The following is an 11132-nucleotide window of genomic DNA, read 5'->3' on the forward strand; positions in this document are numbered from 1 at the left end:
GGGAGCAACACTGTACCCACAGAGCTTATTTTTTTGGTCTGGAGTGGTCAGTGTGTGTCCCTAATGGGCGCCCCTAAGAAGTGCTAGGGGGTCATTTTATCCAAACTCTGCCTCGTTATTTGTAATTTCAAATTCAACTCCAGAACACAGGGACCAAGTCTCCATGTCCTGTAATGGTAGTAGCAACATTTCTGTTCAAGTTGCAGCCATCCAATCAGAACACTCGGTCCCGTAGGACTGAGATGATCGATGGGGAATAAAGCTTGCTTTGCCAATCAGATGACTTTATGTTTATTAATATACAGGACTTCTGCAAGACCAACGGTTTAGGCATACCTATTTTTTTAACCTTTTCAATACCTCATTGAGCAACTGTTTAAATATGAATGTCTTGAAAACGGCTTAACTGATTTAGAGCAAATCCTGAAAAACCCACTTTCTGAATACATATGTGGTTTGCTATGGCACTTGTGGTCACAGACCTTGTGGGAGCAAACAGTGGCATAGGACCACTGCAAGTACACCGCCCCCCACCCCAAATTAATTTTTTCATATGTCAATTTTGTAATTAGACGGGCCAATTACTAAAAATGTTCACATGTAAGAAATGTGAATGCTGCGATGAACGTCTGCTGTCCCTCACATGCCTCAATCCCTACAATTGCAGGCAACCACAGTGGCTTACACTATGGCTCCAGTTTCATAAATCGTAATGAGGCGGATGCTTTGTGAACTTTGAATGTACATTTTTCAAAACTGTACACACTACTCCAGATAGTACCCCTAAAAGAATTTACATTAGTTCAATGGAGACCTTAAGAGCTCCATACAATAAACAGATTCAGACATTTGACAGTACATCAGATCAGACCAACATTGCTAAATACAACCCTTTAGATATGGGCCAGAACTGGAGACAATATGAAACATTTTGCATCCACTGGTAATAGCAACACTTCAGATGTGTGGAGTTCTTGATGCCTCAATACTCCACATTTTGACTTCAGGCTCATGTAATAGTACTCTAGATGGGGTCTGCAGAACGGAACACAATACTCCAGATGAGTGAAAAAAATGTTACTCATGTGACCTCAAGAATTGGACGCAATCCAGATGAGGGTTTCAGAACATTACACAGCTCAGTGCATTTGGCTAACTGCACAGTATTCTAGATGAGACCTCCAAATCTTGATGCACTATAAATGAGGCCTCCTCAACTGAACACATTTCAGGTGTGTTCTACAAACCTCAGCACCATGCTCCATGTTATGGTTTACCAGTGATGTATACACATTGGGGCACATACATAAATTTAGGTTTTTGCGATCCTTAATTGCGATTATTAAGGAATTGCAATTAAAGAATTGCAAAAGCCGATGCATGTAGGATTCGCTATAAAATTAGCGATTCCCAAACATTCCTTAATTGCGACTCGCAAATTGCGACTCGCAATTAAGGAATGCTTTGCCATTCATTTCTACGGGCCTACAGGCATGCAAGTTGGTTGACGACTGGGTGAAATTTGATTGGGGAGAACATTCTGTGGTGAATGAATGCAATGGGCCTTGATTGACAGCGGTATAGTGATGTGAGTGCACTGATGTGTTGGATTGGGCCTATAGCTGGATGTATGAGAGTCTTGTGTGTGGTACATGAATGGCATGTGAACGGCCAATAAAGCAATTGGTGCCTTGCTGTGGCTTTATCACTCACCTTCAGTAGTTTTAGTTTCAGTATGCTGATACTGTGATTAGTATCTGTTTGAAGCTAGCACTTCTGGAAGTGCTAAGAATGTCTGTGGTTCTTAGGTTTGCATGGGTGGCACCACAGCATGGCCCCAAATACCACAACTACCCCTATTGCTTATCTCTCAATGTAGCACGTTTTAAGGTCTTATGTGTGGCGGTCAATTGGCCCATCCACAGAAGTGGGGGGTACTGCTCATATCGGGAGACTTGTGGGAACTCAGGGTGGTAGGTAATTTGTGGTTCCCCGCAGATTCCAGAACTTTCTGTCACAGAAATGTGTGGAAAATCTGTGTTGTTATATTTGATGTTGCAAGGGCTTCTGTGTAGAATCACATGGTGATACCACTCAAGTGACACACCCCTGGACTTCCCTGGGTATTTAGTTTTCAAAAACTTAAGGGTCCGTTTTCAGTGGAAAAATGTGATGTGTCCATGTTGCATTTTGAACACTGCATACCCAAACAAGTGAGGTAGCAGTTTTATCAGGAGACTTTGGGGGATGCTGGGTGGTAGGAAAGTTGTGGCTCTCCGCAGATTCCAGGTATTTTCCTCACAGAAATGTGAGGGAAATGTGTGTTTTTAAACAAAGAATGAAGTGTGCAAAGACTTATGGGCCAGGAAATCTGTTGAGAGCCACGCAAGTCTCCTCACCGTTGAATCACCTAGGTGTTTGGCTTGCACAAATGTGCAGGTTTGTAGGTTTGGACTAGTTGCCAGCTGACCTAGAGCCACACTTACATTGCAAAACAAAAGGTTCAGTTTTTAGTGGAAATATATGAAGTGTCCATGTTGCATTTTGGGTCCTTTCCTGTTATGGGCACTAGGCCTACCCACACAAGTAAGATAGCGTTTCTATCAGGAGACTTGGAGAAATGTTGGGTCGTAGGACATTTATGGCTTCCTGCAGAGTCCAGATGTTTTCCTCCTAAAAATGTGAGGAAAATGTGTCTCTTTAGCCAACTTTTGAGGTTTACAAAGGCTTGTGGGTATGAAAAGCGAATGAGAGCCACACAAGCCATCCTACCCTAGATTCACCTAGTTGTCTAGTTTTCAAAAATGTGGAGGTGTGCTAGGGTTCCCACGGTGCCAACTGAGCTAAGGCCCAAAATCTACAGCTACCCACTTTGCAAAAAGGGTTTTTTCAGTGGAAAAATGTGATGTGTCCAGGTTGCTTTTTGTCTGTTTCCTTTTACGAGCACGAAGCCTACCCACACATGTGAGGTACAATTTGTATCAGAAGATGTGTGGGAACATCAAATAGTAGAAAGTTTGTTATTGACAATTAGATTTCGCTCCATTTGTTCTAAATGTAACCAGTGTGTAAGAAAGAAGACCTTAGAGAGAAGATCAAATAACCACTTCATCAAAACTACATATCTGGTGCACATTTCAGAAATACATAGGTTTCCTTGATGCACATTTTTCACTCTACATATTTCACCATATGAATTGGTCTATACTTCTACACAATGAAAAACCACTGTTCGGTGCTGCTCAGTTTGCTCTGAGTACCTCGGGTTCTTGGACAATCTACAAACCCTATGTATCCTCACAACCATAAGGGTCTAGTGAATGTAATGGTACATTACTTTTGTAAATCAGACATTGGGACGAAACCATTACAGATGAAAACGTCACAAAAAAGCTGTTTTTCCTACTCATTTTCAATACTTCTTTATTGCAACAGTTAGTATTTTTGGGGAAACCTTGAGGGATAGGACTAACCAGAGGAGTAGGACTAGCCACCATTCATTGGACTGTGAACAGAGGAGTAGGATCAGCCACCAGTTATTATATCCATCTAAGGGTGGCCTGCTGACTGTGCACAGAGAAGTAGGACTAGCCAATTTTTTTACTATCTCTGCCTGCAGCAAAAGTAAAGAAGTGTTTTTTTTGTCACAGCTAACCTGGAATAGACCTGCCAACAGCTAGTGCGGGGGAACTCTCTTCCTACAGGGCTCTGCTGGGACTTCAGAGACTCGACCCCCCCCCGCATACAGTACCCTCACTATGGATCTTGACACGCCAACCCCCCAATCCCTACCTACACATCTGAAACCCCACAGCCTGAACTCATACACTATTAATTCCCCCCACCGCTCTGCTGAAATGAGACAAAACTTCAAACAGAAACTAATCCGACAACACAGAGAACCCCTATTTATAGACATCTACCACTCCTCTTCCAAAGGTCTGATTAAGATGAACCTAATTTTCCACATTGTGAGACCAGAAGACTGGATCTCCACGCTCAGAGCGCAATTGTTTGCCAAAACCACATCACACAGCTGCAAATTAACATCCCTACTCCCTAATCGCTCGTCTAGAAGAGGGATCACATCCGTGACCATCTACACTAACGGCACTATACTCATTCAGGCAAACAATGAGAACCTCAAAGCTTTCGACTCCCTCTTTCCCTCACTCCGATCCGCTCTCCCCCACCTGCCTCGACCCGCCTCATCCCAACTCCCGCCTACAGCTAACCGGCCCCAACTGGAAACACAATACACAATACCACACGCCCCCCCCCCGAGTCCCTGCTCAACACAGCACCCCTACCAAGCATACCCCACAGATCCCTAAGGAAAACACAACCAGACTCCCCTATTGGACCCACCCACCGCAACCTCACGAACGAGCCCCGCTGACAGTGACCCCCATCCTCACTAGTTCCCGCACAGATTCATTGCTCGACCTAATCCACCCCCCTCCCAGGATTTCAAAAAGGGGCAACTTGTCTTACACAATGAGTAAGAGACAACACTCCATCAACCCGTCCTACACCACACAAGGCGAACCCCCCCAAGATGCCGCCAACCCCTCCCACGACTCAATGGTGCTGCGACTCGCATCACTAGAAAACCAGATAGACTCGATCTCCCGGGGCCTGACCGAAATCCTCTCCAATCTAGATAAAGCACGCGGACCCCACCAATCTCCTCCCTGGGTTCCCCCCACTGTCAACACCAATAGCTACAAGAGCCCCCCTGGCCCTCAGAAACCCATGAAACTCAGCCTCAGAGACCCCAAAGACTGGTCACGGAACCCTGGCCACATAAAGCCTCAAGAATTGCAGTCTTTCCCACTAGAGCTCAGAGTCGCTCAAATACCGATACAAAACCCTTGACCTCAAGACCCACTAGAACAAAAGCAGCCATGTCCGACAATGAGGCTGCTGTTCTAGCCTCCTCTTACGACACAGCCCCTTGTGACTCCCCTAAATCCCAAATCCAAGTGATCATGGGTCTCCGTAAAGTCCTTCCCTGCACAAAACCCCCGAGACCGCCTGTCCTTACCACCCTACCTAGGGCGCCCAAAGAAAAGACTGCCAGCAATGAAGAGCTTTTCACCAACTGCCTGCTCATCAACTGCAGGTCGGCTTCTCTGCATGCAACTGAACTAGCAGAGGCCATCCTCTCGCATGACACTGACATTGCGTTCCTCCCTGAGACCTGGCTCAATGAGATATCCCCACCATGCTTAGACATGCTTGTACCCCCAGGTTTCTCCTTCATAAACAAAGACAGAAAAGACCAGCGAGGGGGAGGTGTAGGTATCATCCATAAAGACAACATCGTCATCACGGAAATAAATGAATATGACTAACACACATTTGAATGTCTCTCAACCAACATTAAGACCAAAGATAATGGATCTTTACTCTGTCACCTTCTCTATCATCCTCCAGGTAAAACGTCCGCATTTGGAGAACAATTATCTGACTTGATAGCTCATGGTGCACTCGGTGAGGCCAATAATCTAATTCTAGGCGACCTGAACCTACGGTGGAATGAGACCAACAACCCGCAAATCCAATCGCTATCCAGTCTCCTCTGTAATAACAATCTAACCCAGTGCTGCACAGAGGAGACACACTACAAAGGAGCCAGCTTGGATGCCATCATCGCTCAAAGAAACACCATCACTATCAATCACATACTCCCAGTCGACTGGTCAGACCACCACATGATCTTATTTCATATCAACCAAACTAACTCTCTCTCAATCATCTTTGCAAGATCCCCCCAAATGGTTGAGAAACTTCTCTCAGGTCCCCATGGGAGTCCTTGAAGAACAGATTAGCTCACTTCTCACCGACAACAATGCCCACCTCTCAACTAATGACCTCACTGAATGTTACAACACAAAGCTAGTGTCCATACTTGACAAATTAGCTCCCTTAAAGCACAAAAAGAGTAGAGTCATCCCATCCAGATCATGGTTCAATCCCGACCTCAACTCCGAAAGGAGAAATCTAAGAGCCAAAGAAAGAAAGTGGAGAAATAACCCCACCTCCATCCTCCGCAATCAACTCAAATCAGCCCATAGGAAATACAACAACCACATCAAAAACAAGAAATCCAGCTTTTTCCGCTCGGCACTGGACAGCGCCAAAAACAGACCCAAGGAGCTCTATAGCATCATCAGACAACAAACCTCCAAGCCTGTGTCCTCCTCTGTACAGGCGTCCAAAGAACTATGTGATAACTTCGCCGACTTCTTCAATGATAAGATCACCAAAATCGAACTCTGACTGGACGTCAACAACACGCACCCCACGAAAAGCATCGCGGCTAGGTCGCCTGATCTCTCTCCCGCTTCCTATCCCAATTCCTGGCTCAGTTTCCGTCCCATCCTAGAAACTGAGATAGTCACGTTGATCTCCACCTCCAAACCCTCAGCCCATGTCCTAGACCCCATTCCTCCCCTAATGACCAAAAAATTGAAGCACGCCTTAGCTCAGCTTTGGAGCACGATCATAAATAGCTCCCTGAAAAATGGAGTGGTTCCAGACTGCCTTAAAATGGGTCAAGTCACCCCCCTTTAGAAAAAACCCAGCCTAGACCTGTGTCAAACCTCCCCCTTCTTCCAAAAATTCTAGAAAGATACGTACTTCATCAACTAACCCAGCACCTAGACAACATCAACCTCCTGAACCCCCACCAGTCTGGTTCCAGAAAAGGCTGTAGCACAGAAACCGCGATTCTCAACATCGTCGATGATATCCTTGGATCACTAGACTCTGGCCAATGCTGCCTCCTCATTCTCCTTGACCTCTCGGCAGCATTTGATACTGTAGATCACAAACTCCTCATAAGGGCTCTCCAAGAAAGAGCTGGTCTTGGCGAGGTAGTCCTCAAATGGTTCTCCTCCTTTCTACATAATCACACACAAAAATTAAAAATCAAAAACTTCACTTCCGACCTCCAGCAAGTCAACAAGGGCGTCCCTCAAGGCTCTGAGCTATCACCGCAACTCTTTAACATCTACATGGAACCTCTCTCCAAACTTCTAAGAAAAGCCAACATCCGCTTCCATCTCTATGCTGATGATACTCCGATCTATCTGGAAACTACATCTCTTAAAGACATACAAAGACTTAATGATGTACTGAAAGATGTCCAACACTGGTTGACTAGCAACCACCTGAAACTAAATCCTGATAAGACTGAGACACTCCTCATCTCGAATAAGGAAGATAACCCCCAAATTGCCGAATGGTTAAAGGCCATCGATGCGCTCAACGGAAATCTCACTCTAGCAGACTCTGTCAAATCACTAGGCATCACTCTAGACTCAAAACTGAACTTGAAGAGTCACATTAAGAATTCGGCCAAAAGTGCTTTCCTTAACCTCAGACTACTGAACAAAATAAAACCCTACATTCTGTCCAATGATCTCAAACAGGCCACCCAATCTCTGGTACTGTCAAGACTCGACTATGGGAACGCAGTCCTCTCAGGAATTCCAAAATCACACCTGGCTCCCATCAAAACAACGTTGCATGCGGCCGCCAGAATGATCACCGGTATCAAGAAATTCAATCATATCTCCCCTGCTCTCAAGGAACTAAAGTGGCTTCCAGTCGAAATGCGGATTAGCTTCAGAACAGCCTGCCCCTCCCATAAAGCCCTTCACACCGGCAAAACAGAGTACTTGGCTAAAAAACTCACTAAAGACTGGCAGACCAGGAACCTGAGAAGTTCAAACTCCCTCCTACTCATACCACCAAAAACTAGAAGAAAAGAAACTGCGGACCGATCTTTCACCGGAAGCGCTCCCAAAATTTGGAACTCCATTCCCCCTCACATCAGAACCATTCCCTCCTTTGTAGAATTCAAAAGCCAACTCAAAACCTTGTTCCTCAACCACTCCCTAGGGAATGGATAGCTCGGGGCAGCTAGTGGTCATCGAGCTCTGGTCCAGCTCTAAGACTCCGATGCACCCTGAAGGCAAATTACTATCCTGCACTACATTGTGTTGCTCTTTATTTTTACGTTCTTATGTTGATGTGTCACTTTTCTATTTTGTATCTCTTGATTTTCTGCTATGTACCTATTGTAAAGTGCTCCGATACCCCTGGGTCTGGCCAGCGCTATAGAAAACTTCTTAAATAAATAAAACATATTACTGACTCCTTGCCGAATTCAGATTTGTATCTACCCATGGTTTCAGACCGATTTCCACCACAAACTGTAACTAGGCTGAAAGTACAAAAATAGGAAAAATTGTCTGCCTCTTTGAAAAATGCCAAAACTGTGCAAAGAAAATAGGTTTTTTGATTCAGCTTTGCATGTTCTTAAAATCTGGGAAGATAGTGGCTTTACTACAGCGAACCTTTCGTTGATGCCATTTACAAAAAAAAAAATCTTTCTTTTTATTAAACGCGCAAAACATGATATGGATCAACATCTTAAAAAATTTACATTTGGTGGACTGACATGCATAGCAGGTACCATATATTGTATAGTATATCGTTCCCAACAGCCCACTGCTGCGACCAGTACGATCCAGGGAGCCACCAACATCATAGTTTCTTAGGAAGTCTTTGAGATGCTCTTAATGACACTGACCATTGGCCTCTATACTTTGCCCTACTCTGGTAAATCGACTGTTCCACCCTGTGGCACCAATCCATGTCTCTCTTCCAGGATTCCAGTGATGGGGAATCTCCTGCCCCCCATGCCCGGGCAATGTTTCTCTTGGCCACCCCCCTACTAACGCCAGACAGGTCCTGGCCCACTGTGGCCTTCCAATCTTTCCTGTTACTCCCAGGATGTGCCCCCTGGCGCTGTCGGGACCGTCGCCCCACAACTGTGTCATTACTCGGGCTAGACCCACCCAGTACATTTGAATGTTTGGGCAGGATCACAGTATGTGAAAGTATGTCCCTTTCTCGCCACAACCCCTCGCGCACTCTTCGTATACACAGTTACCAATACAGAATTGCACCATTCGGGAAGCATAGGATCGATGTAGAAAGCGGTGCTGAATAAGCCTAAAATGTGCCCTAATAGCTATTTTTCTGGGGCTCTGTAGGGCTTCAGCCCAAACATCGTCCTTGAGCAGACCCACATCCGACTACCAGGCCTCCCTCAGGGGTCTCATGCAGTCTGGGGAGTTTTTCACAATTTTTCTGTATGTGAGGGGTATAGCTTTGTCGATCATAGGATCGAAGAGGAGTCTATCCTCGAGTGGTGCATATTCCAGTATCAGATCCCCTTCCTTCAGGTGACAGTGAAAAGCATGGCTTAACTGCCGGTATCGAAGATACTCCCCCCCCACCCCATTTGGAAGTCTTCCCGCAAGGTATCGAATTCAATCATCTTCCCTCCCTTCCAGACGTCTCCCAGCCAGTCAATCCCTATAAGGCTCCATTTCCGGAAGCTCTCTAGTAGCTTCACTTCCCCCAAACAATCTCCTTCCCACAGTGGTCTCTGTTACTTGAGTTTAGCCTCCCAGCCAGTCATTTTAGTTGCTTTATGCCATGCATCAACCACTGTCAGTGTGTGTATTGGGAGGTGCACCTTGCCTCTCCTCTTCCTGTATAACTCAATCAGGTAGCTACCTTTGCGCATTGCCGGTCGGTCCACCCTATATGCTGGCTCCTAGAGCGGTGCAAAGGCCCATCTATTGAAATTAATCAGTTGAGAGCCCAATAATTCTTTTTAATATCTGGAACCGCCAATCCCCCTTTGTACACCCCTTTCTGAAGTTTCTGGAGTGCGATCCTGCCACCTCCCCACAGCAACGTTCACTGCTCGGACTCAACAGCCTGAACAAATGTCTCCGATATCTGATATGGGGTGTTCTGTACAACGTATAGTAAACGAAAGAGGGCCATCATTTTAAATAAGACTGCTCCGCCCATAAGGGAGACAGGTAACCGCCTCCAATGGGTCGCGTCATCCTTCAGTCTGTCTAGCTGTGCCTGTACATTTAACTACATGAATTCCTCCTCTGACTTTGTTATCCATATGCCCATGTAGTTGAACGTCTCTTTCTGTACCAGCTCTGTACATGCCGATGTCAGGGCTGGGAGCAATCCTTCCAGGGAAAACACCAGGGAATTTTCTCAGTTTATACAGTACCCTAAGTATGTACCGAAAGTCTGTATTATATGAATGAGCCTGTGGAATGTTTGTCGGGGTCTGTGGACAAAGAGCAGGATGTCATCCGCATACAAGGATATGCGTTCTTCCCAACCCCCACCTAGATCAATGCCTCTCACCAGCGGGTCTCCTCGTAACCAGATAGCCAACGGTTCAAGTGCCAGCGCAAAAAGCATTGGCAACAACGGGCATCTGTGCCGTGTGCCCCTGTGGAAGGTGAAAGCTCTGGATATGGTCCCATTAACTCTGACTCGCGTTAACGGGCGGTATATAATAGTTGTATCCACTCCCGTAGGTTTGAGCCAAGTCCTACCTTGTTTAGAATGGCAAATAAGTATGTACATTCAATACTGTTGAATGCCATTCGCGCATCAAGTGACAGGAGGGGCCGCAGGCACATCTGGCTGCTTTTGGGTCACATGCATTATGCCACCGAGTCGGCGCAGATTAAGCCTACTGCTCCTGTGTGGCATGAAGCTGGACTGGTCCGAGTGTATCAGGGACTGTATGACTGAGCTTAAACGATTTGCGATGACCTTAGCCAAAACTTTGGCTTCAAAGTTCAAGAGGGAGATAGGTCTATAGGAGCTGCAGAGATTGTGTGGTTTTCCCTTTTTCAGGATGACCACTATGGTCGCCATCCTCACATCCTCTGGTAGTTGACCCTCGTCTCTTGCCCCCAGAAACATATTGAGCATATGTGGGAGAGCTTCCCCTCCACAACCTTGTACAATCCTGTAGGGAGCCAGTTTGGGCCTGCCGCTTTCTCGGACTGCAGATCTCGTATGGGACTTTCTACTTCCTCTACACTCAACTCAGAGTCTAGCGCCTCCCTCGTTGATGCCATTTTTAGGGGGGAAAAACAGACGCTTTTTTGTTTTTCCCCTATTTGTCCCAAAAACTCACACTCTAGCTATATTTTGCCTATTTTCTTGTTGCCTTCCAGGGAATCCCCAAATCCTGGATACCTACACAATCACCTGGGTTT

This window comes from Lissotriton helveticus, chromosome 6 (assembly GCF_964261635.1).
Source record: "Lissotriton helveticus chromosome 6, aLisHel1.1, whole genome shotgun sequence".
Lineage (NCBI taxonomy): Eukaryota > Metazoa > Chordata > Amphibia > Caudata > Salamandridae > Lissotriton > Lissotriton helveticus.